We start from the raw sequence: 16,083 nt of genomic DNA on the forward strand, positions 1-16,083 counted from the left end.
TGTATTCATGACTTTAGAAACAAAGAAATAGGTGCTGAAAGTATATGAACAAAGGTTAATTGACATTTTATAGATTTGTGATATTCTTATAAAAATGTGCAAACATAAAGTATAAAGGTTTTGTCAATAATTGAAATAATTATTGTGAACTATATATAACTACCAGCATGCCTTTATCAAATAAAAGATTTCAGTAAAATTTTTGGAAATATTTTATCCAGCCATGTCACAAATAACAACAAAAAGTAATTGATTTTATTTAAAACTTTGTCTCTTACAAAGAGAGGAAAAAATCGAATTTGGATGTTGAAAAGCTGAAATAGTTATAAAGCTCTAAAAGCAGTAATTTCCAGCTTTGAAGTCATTACAGATAGTAGAAAAACCAACACTTCATGCATTCACTTTCTGACAACAAAATGCCTGATCTGTAGAACATTATTAGAACTAAAAAGCTTCAGAAAATGGCCTAGAAAACAGACGAGTTCCTAAATCTGATGGCTGAGTCATTCCTCTTATTTCATGGTTCTCCTCAGCATTAAGGCACACTGCTGATCAACCTGCAAGACAGGGATTTGCAATGCCAAATCATTCAGGAGAAAGCTGATTGCTTATTAAAGATTCCTTAATTTTGGTGGTCGTGAATCAAGAGGTGGAGCTTTGAGAGCTGGCACTGGAGAGCAACACTGCTGTTACAGAAAAGCTGGCCATGGGAAGTAACCTTGGGTTTTATGATAAAGTCATGATTCATCTTGTACTCACAGACGGAAGAAAATGCATTGAAAGATAAAGAAAGTTTTATTACAAAATGTATTCCCTCTCAAGAGGAGAAACTAGGATAAACTTTGCTAAACTGAAGATATTTCTCAGTATTAAGAGTCATATTGAGGACACCAAGATTCACATGTGAAGGAAGATTTAAATTCCCTCCAGTCAATGGATGTAAAACTGTCTAGGATTTATATTACAAACAACACAGGGGTTAAAAAGCCTGCAGGCTACAGTTCTGCTGGCTGGATGAACTACTTCATGAAGGACACTTTGGAGCAAGGAGCAAGCCTATTCAGAAAGGAATAAGGCCTGATTAGCAAAGAAACACTTAAGAGGCCGAAAAGGGCAGGGACAAGAAAGGATTTGAGAAATATATCTAAATAATAAAAGATTCTCCAGCAATACAAGTAGAAAGAGAACAGAAATACCTGGTGTTCCATACAGTAGGAGGAAGATATTAACTTTGGCATGATGCCTTTGTTAACAAAAAGAATTTTTTGCTTTTAAAAACTGAACTGTGATATGAATTGGCAGGGCGAAGCTAGAGGGTAATGCAAAGAAAACGGGTGTAAATGCTTTCCACCAATTTTGATAGAAATGCCATTATGAGCTTTAAAAGTCAATACTGTGTATTTTTAAGAAATGTTTTCAGTAAGATTTATTACTATATGGTTGGAGCATAGAAAAAGCAGTTATATTTTCAATGGAGAATAAATGTGATGCAGAAAAGTGCAAACTTGCTCTTTTGTCTGTATATATGATAACAAAAGGTGAAGCAGAGCTCATTAGAGACATTAGGGGTTAGAGAATATTGGCTAAATATCACAGAAAGTAACAGAAAGTAACCTGGTAGTGTGTTTTCTCAACAAATCAATATGGGAGGTCTTACCTACCTTAAGAGGTGAAACACCAAATATCTGAGTCACGTGTAAAATTGTGGGTGAGGTTGGGTAGGTCAGCCATGAAAGCTACACTAAAGTGAATAAAAAGACTTGTCCAAGGCAGAAATACATGGGTAGTAATGAAGAACAGCAAGTGGGATGCAGAAGTTCTTTACCAATATATCCACGGGTCTGTATTTCTCTGAAGACTTCAATAGTGAATGGCACCAGCAATATGTCAAAACTTTCTGCTGGTAAAAAGGCCAAACAGTTGTGGAATAGATGGGGAAGGATCTAGAATAGCCTTCCCAGGCACTATGCACCCTTCAGGAGTACATAAACTGGTTGCTAGAATGACAGCGTTTGGGTTGCTTGACAAAGAGGTCTCTTTCAGATATCTTTGCATTCACCAAGATGCTTCAGCAGCTCATCTTCAACCTTTTAATTTGCATTTCAAAAACCACATGCTAAATTGGCACGGATATTGCTTCTGTTTGATGCATAAGTAGTTTACATGTTCTTGGAACAGTCTGCCCACAGTATCCAGATGCTCTGGAGTCAGAAAGATAGTGCTTATGAATCTGACTGGATCCCCTTGCCAGCTTTACAGTGCCAATAAAGCCCATAACATATGCACGGGAACCCAGCATTCATATCACATCAGTCTGAACAAGAAAAAGCTTGGTAAGGTTTTTTGGCAAGGCAGAAGGGTACTCATTGGTGGAGCCTATGCCAACAGTAATTAAATCTTTACCATTTCCTATGGAAATCTTAGGTTAGATATAAATGTACTCCCAGTTTTTACTTCCATATTACCAAACTTTACCTGCTGTAGATACTTTACTGATCAAGGCCTCCTCTTTGGGTCCCCTAGATGATAACAGTCACAGCTGGAGAAGACCAGCTGAATTAGCGCACCTATGAGATCTCTTTTTGGTAGCTTCAGACTACCTTCACAGAGAGTTTCAGCTGTCTGTTTCAGGTGACAGATGAGCTTAGCTGCTCATGAAGAAAGTAATGTCTTATTTCACTAGGCTCTTCTAGCAGATGCTCCTGTCTTGGGAGCAGCACAAAGAGCTCATGGAGTCACAATATATGAACTAGCACAAACAAGTGAAATCTGATGTTCTACTAACAAAAATGTTATTGTAGGTAGGCCCTTGCTGCTTTGTTGCTCCAGGTTGAGAATTCTGTTATACCTGAACTCAATTCTGAGTAGAATTGTATGTAAAAACATTTTCTTTAAGCATGTTTTTAAGTTGAGATGGTTGCGCAATCATTCTGTTCTGCTGGAGGCATAGTCTGTGGTATGACCACTCTCTTGTGTCAGTTCTTCAGTGAAAACATAGCCTAAAAATCTATCTTTGCTGCAGAGTTAGTTCCAGTGACAGGAATTCATTTGTTAAGAACTAAGTGGATTCTTGCCCTGCTTGTGCGTAGTGCATTTAAAAGGCATGCTCCATCCCTGTCCTGCCTTATGTGTTTACAGCAAAGCATTCAGAAACCTAAGTGGGAAGGCTGCCTTGCTGTTGCCTGTGGCACCGATTCTTGCAGTAGCTTTTAAACTGCACTACCACTTGTCTTTCTCTCCTCGATTATATATTCATACACAGAAATAAGTGCAGAGAAAGTGACTGCTTTATAAATGTGCTCTCTGAGAATGTAGAGCTGCTGTCTGCAGAGAACATTTATTCAGGAGGCCCTGCAAGGGCGCTGTGTGAGCAGTAATGTGATCTGACTGTGCCTGTAACTGAGGGCAGCCACGCCACCAAGTCAGAGAGTTGCTGACCTTCGGAATGCTGTGTTTACAGCAAGGCACAGAAAGGCACCAGAACCAAGAACAGGTGGCCTTGAGTTGTGCGAACAGCCTACGGGGTTTTAAACAGTTCTGATTTATTCACTGCGACAGTCCCTGTATAATAAGGTTGGACTTGGAGATTGCAAAATATGAAGTTTCCATGGTTTTTTTGGTGAATATGATAAGGAAAATGGGCTATAGCTTTTCATGTAAGCGATTGACATTCACTCCATCATCACTTTTAGGATTCTGAAGAGCACTGCTTGTGGACACATCTTGTGTTCCCTGCTGTTGCCTGATCTCTCAGCCAACAGTGCTCAGGCAGAGCTTCCCATCTCTTGAATACCAGTCAGTCCTTCTTTACAATTTGCTACTCTACCATAGTGATCGTGTTCCTAATAACCTCAGACTAAGAAGATAAGTGTTACTAAAATTACTTGTTGAATTTTCTACTTTTTTCTGTTATACATATTTTTTTTTCCCCCCCATGGATTTTGTGAGATTTAGATCTTGATTCTTCAAACAGGCAAATTAATTCAGTGAATCTGTAATAACAGATAATAAAACAGGGACACCGGTGCCCCCACAAAAATCAAAATATGTACCTGGTCAGTTCTCTTGAGCAAGAATCTTTCAAACTTATGTTTGTCAGACTACCACAGAGGCATATCACACATCTCACTGCAATATCCTTTCTCCTAGTCTTAAACAAGTTTGTTCTTGTTTCAAAACTACCCATTGCAGTCAAATATTTAGCAACTACAGCTTGTATTCTGTATAAGTTAATGTCTTTACAAACTCAATTTTACTGTCAGCGTAATGTGACAAAAAGTCATGGCTGAATATAAATAGCCTAACTCATTCCGTCTCTTACAACTAAAATATTAGGAGTTGGGCATTAAAGATAGAAAATGTGTATATTTGACAACTCTGCAAAAGCATGTCTTTATGAAACTGTTTTCTGCTAGATGTTTCTTTCAGGGAAAGTCACCTGCACTGACCTGGGGATGAGGATGTGGCACAACCATACTTCACAGGCACTTGCATTTCTTCTCTAAAAGTGCTTTGTCGGAGCCTCTAAGTGCAGTTTTCAATCCAGTCATGAAGATCCTTCACCTTTGCTTTAAGCAGTACAGACATTTTTGACAGAAAATAAAAATATATCCAGTTCTTCACATTTGGTGTAGATTAATTTTCATTTACGTGGACCTTCATAGCAAAGGACTGAGTCAGAACTTCCTTTGAGGAGATCATCATAGTTCCAGTCCTGGGGCCTTCCTAGATGAGCATTCTCATGGCCTCAGAATTTTCCTCTGTTTCCCAGCTGATTTGTGGGTCTTTCTGACCCAGAGTAGAAGTTACCTATAATACCCACCGTCACTTAGGATAATGCTGCTATTCCCCACAATTATGGCTGCAGGCTGTATCCTGTACTAGCCTTTTGTCAGCCACCCAGTTGATGGCCAGCTGCAGGGCCCTGGAGACATAAGAAAGAGCCTTTTTTACTTTTTTGATTGAGCAGCTGAATTTGTACCTCACCTGAAACAGTCAGCTGAAACTCTCACTGTGCAGGTAGCCAGATGTCTTGGATTACAATACAGAGTGTGATAAAAGGTATCTATTCTGTCACCATCTGTTGAGGGTGGGGGCAGTGATCCTTATCTCAACGGCAGATATTCTGCTAATGGGCCATCCATTGAAACCAGGCAGGGCATTGTTCTTTATCTTTTCACAACCCATCCTTCCTGCAGTGAGTCATTTTCTGCTAATGGCCCATTGAGTCCCACTGTGTGACTGATAAAATTACTGCATCCCATTGGAAGTTGCTCCAGCCAGGGGGAAGAGCCCAGCATTTCTTACCAAGATAAAACGGAGGTGTGGGGGGACACCAAGCTTGCCCCTTCTCCACTGGACTCCAGAGGGAAGCTGGATTTTCTCCACATCACCACTGGACCTCCGGAGGGAAACTGCACCTTCTGCAGGAGCACTGCTTCAACTGAATCACATCTGTCACTGCAGGAGGATGCAGCCACCATTTAATTGAACTGTGACCAACACCCTGCCTGACAGGGTGTCAGGTTGTACTCTGACTTTGTCAGGGTTTGGAGTTTGTTTCTTTGTAGTGCTGTATTTCTATTTTAATTCCCTAGTAAAGAACTGTTATTCCTAATTCCCATATCTTTGCCTGAGAGCCACTTGATTTCAAAATTATAATAATTTGGAGGGAGGGGATTTACATTCACCATTTCAAAAAGAGGCTCCTACCTTTCTCTAAACAAGGACACCAGAAAACATTAAAAAGAGGTCTCATTGGTGTGTAAAGTGACCCCTTTCTAGAAAAGTTATCGGATACCTGGAGAGTTCTTGCAATGATTACCAGCTAATGCACTTATATATAGTGATGGGCAGTAAGGCAACACAATGATCTTATGAAGTGAGGCAAGACAATATTGCATCACCTCTGTTTTCTATGAAACTGCAAATGCGCAGTAAACTTTTGCCAACTTCTGTCATTTGTTGACATGATTTTGTCTTACAGAAGGCAGAAACTGAAATGGGCAGAAACCCAGTGATTTTCCACATGGTATTTATTTTTCTTTTTATATAAAGTCTCTGTTATGTGGCCTCTTTTATCCTATCAATTTCTATTCACTAGCCACACTCTGTCATCACCTTTTAGAATCACATCAGGACTAGCAGCACCATTATTGTCCTTATTCAGCAAAACACATATGTTCCAAAGTTTCCAATACCCCTGCAGCAAGAATAGTTACAGAATGATCTGGCAAAAAAATCTCATTTTTCTTGATATTCTGTCTAACAACGCTGTATTGTAGATGTTACTGAGGTTACAAAAATAATACGGAAAATGTGTTTGGGCTTTTATAGTATTTTTTATCTTGATGAAGTATTAGTAGGAGCTCTCTTTGCCAGATAAAGAGATGGAATCACATTTATATTTGACACGAGAAAGGTAGATGAAAGTAGGCAGAAAAAAAATTTATGTGACTTTAAAGCAATCAGGTACTCTAGAAAGATGACTGCTTTTTTTTTTTTTTTGAAATGCCATGCATATCTCTAGTCAAAAGATGGGGATGGAATGAGAATTTGAGCTGCACCATTTGCTCCAGCAGTATTCTCTTCACCTACTCTCTTCAACTGTTGTCCTTTTCAATTTAACTTGACTGGTGGGAGAGCAGGAACTAAAGGGCAATGAAGAAAGTTGGACAGAGTATTTTTGTTCCCTGGAAAATCAGTATCATGCTTCTACAAATCAGGATGCTGTAGCTGTCTAGGCTCATTCTATACATCAAACTAAACTCCAGTGCAAATTTCTTCCTCCATTTGCTTATTTTAAGCTCCAGCTAATTACATCTGTTTGATAGTCTTACCAAAATCACCCTGTGGGGACGTTAGAATAATAGTCTTTTTCTTAGCATTGTAACTACTAGGTATTTTATATGTTTATATTTATATTCCAGGTAATACCTGGAAATGCCCACAATGCACACAAGCATATGTTTCTCTGTGTGTGCATATGTGTAGTACATACCTACCTACACAAGCTGACAGACACCTTGTAGAAAGAGGAAAGAAATAAAAACCACTTTTAGTGACCTTGGGGTCAGGAACTTAAGTCTGACAAAAATAAACATCTTTGGAATGAATATAAAGGTTCCTGTATGATGCAGCTTTTTTCCAGTGCATTTTACTTTGTCGAAGAAAAATTTTGGCTTGTTTACAATACTCCCAGATGTCAATTAACTCCTTTCACAACTGGTTTGTGCAGTAAATTTCTGTGAGCTACTGGTTATCTGTCCTTTTTGCTATGGATTTATACAATGCCTAGTATAATGCATCACTGGTGCCAACTATTCCTGTAAGTCAACACCGAATAAGCTAAGGAACTGAGTAGTTTGTTAGTTAGAATTTAACTGCTTTAAAGTAAATTAAGCAGTATTTATCATGGACAGAGTGGTTTTTTAAGTCCTGTGGGGAAGGGGTTTCTTCTCCTTTTTCTTCCCTTCAAATTTTCTCAACTCAGAGATGCATGAACTACTTATTGAATTACAACCTGCAGTTCATGAATCAGTCAGATGCTGGAATGATTAAATAATAACAAGTCAATTTCTATAGAAATGGACTAATGTTTATGTTACTTAAATTTTTTTAAGATGACAGTTACAGAAAATAAATCCTCAAGAATAACTTTATTTTGGGACAGGGGTTTGAGGCTGGGAGGGAAACAGTCCTCCTGCACTGTGCTAACATTATTTCAGTGTAGGAAACCCCTTGTACAGAATTGGGATGCTAATCTGTAATTTTCCTTTACTAGGATAAATGTTTGTTTAACTGACTGCTAATTATAAGGGAACTGCCTCTATCAACACCTAAAATCCTGAATTTTACTGCGTCTAGTTTTTGGATGTATCTTAAACCAAGACTGAATATCCAAAACTTGAAAAAAAACTGAAAGATACTTAAAACTGCAATAAAATATTTGGATGTTCCTAAACTAAATTGCTTTATTTCCAGTCCTAGTGCAGGCAGAAGGAATTAATTTTGGGCAGCTGCAGCTCTTAACTGCATTACCAAGGAGGGGATGCTACCACTAACCACTGGCATTTGGTAGTGCTGTTTTGCTTTTAGGCTAGATTTCCTGGCAGGGGTGTGTATTACTCAGAGTTCAGAGGTACTGTCATGTACTAAACAGCTTTGGTAGAAGAGTGTCCACAGTCACTTCAAACCTGAGTGATTGTTTTTTAGTAGTCACAGATGAGTTGCATGAGAAGAATGAAGAAGTGTTTTAGTTTAAGAGAAATTTTAGATAAAATGTCATTTCAATTAGCATATTATGCTGGTTTCTCTCATCTGTGTGTTTCTACTGTAATTCAATTGTGAAAAGCTTCAGGGGTTTTTTTTGTTGGAAACTAATTATCAGTTTCAATGCAATTCAATACCTCTTTGGCTTTCTACCTCAGTTCATTATTTTTTTCTGCTTGTATCACTGAAATTAATTGCAGTTTGTTACCTGTCTAGAAATTATTCAGATTTTAACAGATTTTCATGGTATGTTCAAGTCTTTTCTACAAGGAAAGAGGATTTTCCCAGCAAATTTGAAAGAGCCATGAATATGTCACTGTCAGCAAGTTTTAGAATTCTAAGTTAGAGTTTTATGTTTGAACATCATACAGATGTGAACCATGTATACGTATGCATACAACATTTTTTCAAAAAGATGTTTGTATTTCATGTCATAATTTTAGCCCTTGAGTAATTTATGCAGCAATACAACTATAAAATAGTTTAGGGTTAAAAGTACTTCTAGAGGCTGTTTTGTTCAATGTCCCACTCATTGGGTTAATCTGGCCCTTGTTCCAGCTGAGTTTGAACATCTCCAAGGATACAGATTCTGTAGTTCCTCTGGGGAATATCTCTCAGTGTTTGACTGCTATTACTGTGAAAACCTTTTTCAACCACAGCTTTAGTTGCTGGAATTCTCATTCATTCTTTCTTTCCCTTTAATTGTGTAGCTCCAAAAAAGTCTGTCTCTGTGTTATCTACACCCTCTATTAACTAGTTGTATGCAGTCATAATGTCCTTCCATAGCCACCTTCTCTGGGCTGCACAGACCCAGCTCTCTAAGCTCTCCTTGTACACCATGTGCTTCAGCATCCTGACCATCTTGGTGGCCCTCCCCTGCCTGGACTGCTCTATCATAGTGCTGCTTTGGAAAGAAGGTCTCAGCATTTCCCTCTTACTTTGCCATTAAATTATTGTCTTACATGTTCATGACATAAATAGTAATGAGTGACATCATAAGAAGCAGATTGTGAAAGCATATAATTAACACTGGAAGTGTTCTTCTCTTTTCTGGTTTGTGTCACCCTTGGAGAACACGCAGTTGCACATGAACGTGCAAATACTAGTTCTAAAAGTCTTATTGAAGAAATACCTTTCCAGGTGCCAGAGTAACTGAGAACTCTCTCTTGAGGACTCATCTCAAGATCTCCATATTCAAGGAGGTATCTGCCTCCTGAGATCTATCTGAGCTGATAGAAAAAAAAAAAAAAGTTGAAGAGTCTTTATAATTTTGAATATCATGTAACAAAGATATTGTATAGCATGGTATCTAAAACATTCTTTTGCTGCATATTTATTTTTAATTAATTTGTAAACATAATGTCCTTTAATACTCATCTATTAGCACCTGCACTGTCAGAGTTAAATTTTCTCACAGTTTTACTATTTAGTTACAGTTTTCTCCTATTTTAAAAATTACCAGGTAGATGACACTTTCAACAGAACATTCAGCCAGAATATGTCTTTTCAGTGGCAGATGAAGTAATTTCACAGTTTTTTAAGAGAAAATGGATCCTTTGATAGTAAATGCCACAATAATGTAAAAGTAATTATTTGTAAAGATGCTGCTGCTTTTTGCAGTCTCTTTGGGTAGAGAATATTCATAATTGTCTGAATGACTCTCAGGTTTTTGCCTTTTCTGGCTGTATTATTCCGTCTTCAAGTTGCTTATGTTCCCAGTTCACAGAAAACACACTTTTCTTTACAGTTACACTAAATGATTCTCCTTAAACCCTCTCCTCAACAAATCAGTCTATTCCAGCAATATAAAACAGCAAAGCTTCATAAGAGATGAAGTACTTCTATTTTTATCAGATGCAAACTGGATTAAAATTTCCAGAGTCCTGATATGATCCCTACTTATAAACTTACAAAGTTTGTCAGAAGAAAATGTCTTATTACTGTTTTCTCAAAGCTCTCACTTGTGTGTATTACACAATCCAAAAAAGTAATACTAACTCTTCTATGAATCATGAATAGGAACCAAATTCTTCAAAATGAAGCTTCAGGAACACTTTGTGTTCCAGGTCTTATTTTAATTCAATCTTACAACAACAGAAAAGAACAATCACAGTCACTTTGTGGCTGGCTTTTGCTAAAGGCTTAGGTTTCCTCAGGATGAATTTTACACCAAGAAGAATGTTTAATCAACAATTACGTTCCTAACTGTTTCTTTGCAAAGGTTTTGATTACTTGGCAAATCTCATTTTGCTTTTATTACAGTGACAAATGAACCAAAGCAAGAGGTTGCCATCTCCACAATGACATTGCATCCAAACCCCTGGCTATGAAATCAAGATTGCTGGTACAGTACTGAATTTTGCCTCTTGTGTGATCAGCTTGAGAGAAGTGGAGTCTTTTGGGGAAGGTGGGGAGCTCTCTGTTGGTTGCTATGGAAGAGCTGGCACAGTTGTAGTTTCATCTCATAATCTGTCTAGCAAATGCAATTTCATTGGAAACAACAAACTATTAGTCTCAAAATGTCTGGCTACTGATCATAAATTTCCCTCTTGGTAATCTCTAACCAGAAATGCCCTGACACGTTTTTCAGTGAGAGAATTATTATCAAATAGTTCATATCAAAGATATCTCATGATGTGAGGCAAATTTGAGTTACATGAAGAATCTTGCATCCAAACTACTTTGCTGTTCCAGCAAAACTGCTGAAGTGGGACTATAATTGGTCTTGAAGGACGACCACCTCTGTTCTCAATTTGTTATAGTTCATAATATTTTCAGACTAGGATATTAGAAGGGAGAAGGTTTTCTAAGGGTCTGATTATGGATGGAACAGAGTTCTTTATTTGCAATCATAATTTCTGTTGTGGCTTAATCCACAGGTGTATTCATGCAGAAAGACTGGATGTTTACACCATAATCCAAATTATACAGTGTTTTTCCATCTAAACACTGCTTTCTTGTGAATCATACTTGTTAGATTCCACCTGTTGTCTAATCGCTATGTTAGCAAATAAACTTAAGCCTCAGTGTGATGGTGGGACAAAAATCAATCTTTCTTCACTGTGTTGTGTCATTATCTTGCTATTGACTGGTTTTGCATTTACCAATCTCCAGTTTCATTTCTGTTTCTTTTCACAGTTCATGTAAGTAAACATCATATAGAACATTTTTTTTCCTTATTGCTTTGAAGGCTAAAAGTGTCCCTGCTTCCCTGCCCCCAAATATGACCCTATGATGTGTTGTGTTTTTTCATTAAAAGCAACAGTGTCCATGTATATTTCTCCCACAACCATACTCTTTAATTAGATGTGGACTTTTAAGAGAAAACCTTTGGTGGTGTGCAGTTTTGAAGATATGATCTCCATACACTGAAGTCCCAGTCATATTTTTAAAAGATTCTTTAATGCTCTGGGAAATGCCTGCAGGGCTCTAAATTAATGCCTCCCACTGATAATTATGGAGTTGCCAAAGTTAGCTAATATTGACATAGCAGATGCATGAAATTAAATATTTTTGTAGCCTTCCATACCAGGGCTAGAGAAGAACTCTAGGGAGAAAATTTATCTGCATTGCACTTGAATCATATAGGTTCTAGTAAGCAAAGAGCAGGGTAAAATTACTTGTTTTAGGTGTGATCAAAATTTCAAAAAGACAAAAAAATCTTTCATTTTTCAAAGCACATAATTGTTAAGTATCCAAATTATGATTTTTAAAATCAGTAAATGACTTGAAGAACTTGCTTGAAATTTTTCCTGCATATCTAAAGTATTCTAAATGTTTTTATTCCATATATTTTTAAACCTAATGGGCCGTTTTTCTGTTTAGAGAATAATTTGTTGTGCACCCTTCCAAATTGTATGCCTATTTTGTAAATGCAGGCATACTGAAAGCAAGATAGCCTATGACTAAGCAAGAATAAATCAGCCTAATTTCCTTCTATCAATTCATTTTCTTTAGGCTGAAGACCCTATGCTTTTTCTTGAAAGAAGCAGTAGTGCTTGCCTACTTCTTTTGTCAACAAGGGAATATTATCTCAAAACGAATCATCTACTCTATTTTTACTGGCCACTACTGTGTTCCACTTTTGCATCATGAAGATAGGATCCTGTACAGAAGCCTATTAGAAATGACAAGTGTCATCAAATGATAACAAGTGGTTTGATAAAACAAGGAAATATAAGCTGCTAAGAAACAAAAAAAGGAAGATGAGAAGAGAGGAAGGGACCAAAGATAAGAAAGTATGATGAAAAAACACCATAGCAACAAATCCCCCCTGCCTAATTCAACATAATGTGCAAAAGAGCATAATTCTCCTCTGTGAGCCCTGCTAAAATTTGCACCTGCTGCCTCCCAGTTTGGCTGCTGGGACCAGGAGAAGCAATACTAGAGGGAGACTTCTGAAAACAAACAGCTGAAAGCATCACAGACGCACAGAGGGTGTGGGCAGGGGTACAGATGAAGATGGTGAGGAACTAGAAGTCTCTGGACACCTAAAGTGAGCAGAAAGCTTTTGTTTTTAAAGGTAAAGTGGGGAAGTAGGACTAAGCATGAAGTAGGGAAGAAAGGACTAAGGGTCCAGCTAGGTCCCAAGTGAGAACACCCTTCCCAGCATCAGGTGATCTCCCAAAAAGCTCCCAGGGTTAGCCACAACACATTCTTCCCCCTCCCCATCTCCCTGCATTGTTTCCCTGTGCCATCTCCATGACTGACTCCATGCTGTCCTGGGCCAGAGCTGCTAATACAGCTGCCTGCATGGAGATGTTAATTCTTCACTTCTTTCAGCTTAGGAACTGAAATAGCCTGACCTAAACTATTGTTATCCTCGAGAAGTAGGTCATAATTTGGCAGTATAATAGAAATATTACAGCTATATGTGGACATATATCTACAACTATATATATTCTTACTAGCATTTCACAACTATATATATTCTTACTAGCACTTCAATTAGAAAAGAAGATTCATCTGCCAAAATGAGTATGTGTACCAATGTTTGAATTAACACAGTAAATTTTTAGCAGAAATATTCTTTTTGATCACTGAAACTGAAGTGCTTCAGTGAATTATCCCCATAATGTGTTCTTGGGAAAATGTACTTCATGTAAAAACAACTTGTGAACTGTACCTCTCCAAATGATTAGGATGTTTTGCCATACAGCAGTTACATGCAAGTAGTAAGACAGTGACAAGACTAATGGAGAAGGTTTTATCAGAATAACTGTTGCTTGAAAGGAAGAAAATTATAGTGAGGACGGCAAAGAAGAAAATTACATGTTGTCACCATTTATTTCACACAGGAGAAAAGTTGTGTTTTTCCAGGCTAAGTGTAGCTGCAAATTCAAAGAGCCTCATATAAACTCTGTATAATTCCAAATAAATAAAGCTACATTCTAAGCCTCAAGATAAAAATTCAAAACGACGAGCCACCATCATGATCCTTTATTTCCTTGTGACTACTGAAGCAATGCTGCCTAAATCAGACACAGAACATGCCTGCTCTTATACCTAGAATACAGAATAGTAATTCTCTATGGCATGAGAGAAGAGTCCATTTAAGCATCACAGGCCTACCTAAAAACACTAGGGAGGGTAAAATGAATTACACAGGATCAAATAGTGCTGCTACAGCTCTAGCTCTGTAAAGTTACTGCCAGAAAAGTAGAGGGAATGTTTGCACCTTAAGGTTAGATGTTTGACATGCCTATCATATGTCTTCAAAAAAAGCTGTGTGTCAATGCACTTACTGTGTCTGCCTTTACATGTTGAGCCAAGTATGCCTTTTTTAAAGCCATAAATTACATGGTTTAATTGAAATCTATTTAAAATCAATTCTGTTAACTCAGTGCCTCTGAATTCACTGACGCAAATCGAACAGGAAAAAACAGGTTTAAGCTGATTAAAGTGACTGACCATAAAGACTGAATACAACCCCTTTTTTCCTGTAGCCTGAGCAAATGCAGATAGTGTAGATTTATTCATGAGAAACTTAATGCTAATGATACAGAATTTTGTTTTTTCACGGCAAGGAGGATAATCAGAACTTACTGGGACAGTTTTACTCTGTTTTTTTGCTCTGTTTTACTTCTGTTTGTATCATGCCTTACGCCATTTGCTCTCACAGGCATTAAATTCAGAAAAAAAATTATTTTAAAATTCCATTTCAATGCATCATTAATCACTTTCACTTAAGAAATGACAACTTAGAATCACATGAAATTGCTTCCAAAAAGGAGAAAGATACCTTGGCAGGTATTAACTGATTTAGAATCTCTTATATCCTTCAGAAGAACCATATCTCAGATGCTCAGCTCAGCATCATGACCCGAAATTTGTATGAATGTTGGAAAACCAAAGAGGGTCCTTGGAAGCTCTGATCTAATACAGCATGAAGGGGAAGACTTCTTCCTTTCTTTATTTCATGTGTTCTGTCTCCAGCATTCACTGTGTATCAAAACCACCTACAAACTCCTACAAATAGGAATATTCATCCATAATCTTACACTCCATAACATTCAGTGACAGTCTTAGGGTTTTTTTGTAGAGGTTTCTGATCCAGTCAACATCAGCACCAGCAGGCTTGTACTGTGGTTATATAGTTGGATTTTCACTTTTTTTTTTTAAAGTACTGTTCTTCTACAAGTGTCCCAAGTGTTTTGAACCTTATCCTCATCAGCAGAGCCCTGTGCAGCATTCTTTTATGGTTATGACTGTTTTTCAAGTGTGGTCTCCAGTGTAGCCATTATTCTTGTAGGACATTTCTGAAGGCACCAGGTACCTCTAGGCCTTCTAAGATCTCAACTTTTCTCCTCATATCCTCTATTTCCATTAAGGAAAAAGGATGTAAAAATAAGAAAAGTGTTTTCCTTCTGGTAATGCATACAGAAAAGAATCAAAAGGTCTGAGTTTGTATTTGGCTCCTTACCTGTTGTCATTCAAGTCCAATTGCTAAAAAGCTTTTACTATGGCACCTTCTGACTCTTTTTGATAATAGCAATTTGCGTATTGACTTCATCAGGAAAAAAGCAGGACTTTGATGAAGTTATTTGTCTAGGTACAAAATGCATTTTTTAAAGTTTGGCAGCAATGAAGTAAAAAGCATACTTCCCTCTATTGTTGCCAGGTCAGCACACTGGTGTTTTTTAAGATCAAGCTCAGCAATGACAATCTAATGGACACCAAATTACAGTAACATGCATTTCTTCTGCTTCCTCCTTTCATATTTAACAGTGTTTCATTACAGATCTTAGTGCTTCATTAGCATACAGGAAAAAAGTTATTGTCACACTCTGTTTTGCTTTTCATTGCTAAAATAAATTAATTATGGTTCTTGAAGTTCATGAAGCATTGCCACTTCCAGTGGTCTAAGCATATTAAGCTGTCTTTTTGGGGAAAAAACAATAAGGCCACATCAGCAAGACTGACATTTATTTCAATCTCCTACTCTAAAATCTGTAGTTAACAAGGTCAAAAAGCATTGGGTGAATTATGGGACAAGAATTCTTAAGATGATTTGCAGCAGGGATGTATTATGAAGCCAAAATTGTATTGTCGGGGGAAGCAGATATGTAGTGAATATGAGCAAAAAACCAGTCCATCTACTTTACATGCTGTCAAGTGTTAAAGGCAGGAATGATTCACAGCTGCATAAATGGTGCAGTTCTGAAACTGTAGAAATTATTTCCTCTTGTATCAACCTTTGAGAAAAAATACCTTTGCATATGGCTTGAGTGTGGAAATAACTAGATTTTCCTCTCTAAGACAGAAAAGTATTACCCTATGTCCAATTAAACTTACTTTGCAATGAATAACTGG

At 37.5% G+C, this 16,083-nt stretch overlaps 1 long non-coding RNA gene across 4 annotated transcripts in view; it reads left to right on the forward strand.

Moving 5' to 3' along the window:
- Positions 1-16,083, forward strand: part of LOC116995468 — a 75,344-nt gene that overhangs the window by 20,021 nt on the left and 39,240 nt on the right. The window contains exon 2 of one of the 4 annotated variants that reach the window (XR_004417737.1): positions 10,534-10,615. The exons of the other annotated variants lie outside the window; for them this stretch is intronic. This is a non-coding gene — a long non-coding RNA (uncharacterized LOC116995468). The remainder of the gene's footprint in view (positions 1-10,533; positions 10,616-16,083) is intronic. 4 annotated transcript variants of the gene reach the window in all.

The sequence above is a fragment of the Catharus ustulatus genome, chromosome 4, assembly GCF_009819885.2.
Source record: "Catharus ustulatus isolate bCatUst1 chromosome 4, bCatUst1.pri.v2, whole genome shotgun sequence".
In the NCBI taxonomy this organism is placed as follows: Eukaryota; Metazoa; Chordata; class Aves; order Passeriformes; family Turdidae; genus Catharus; species Catharus ustulatus.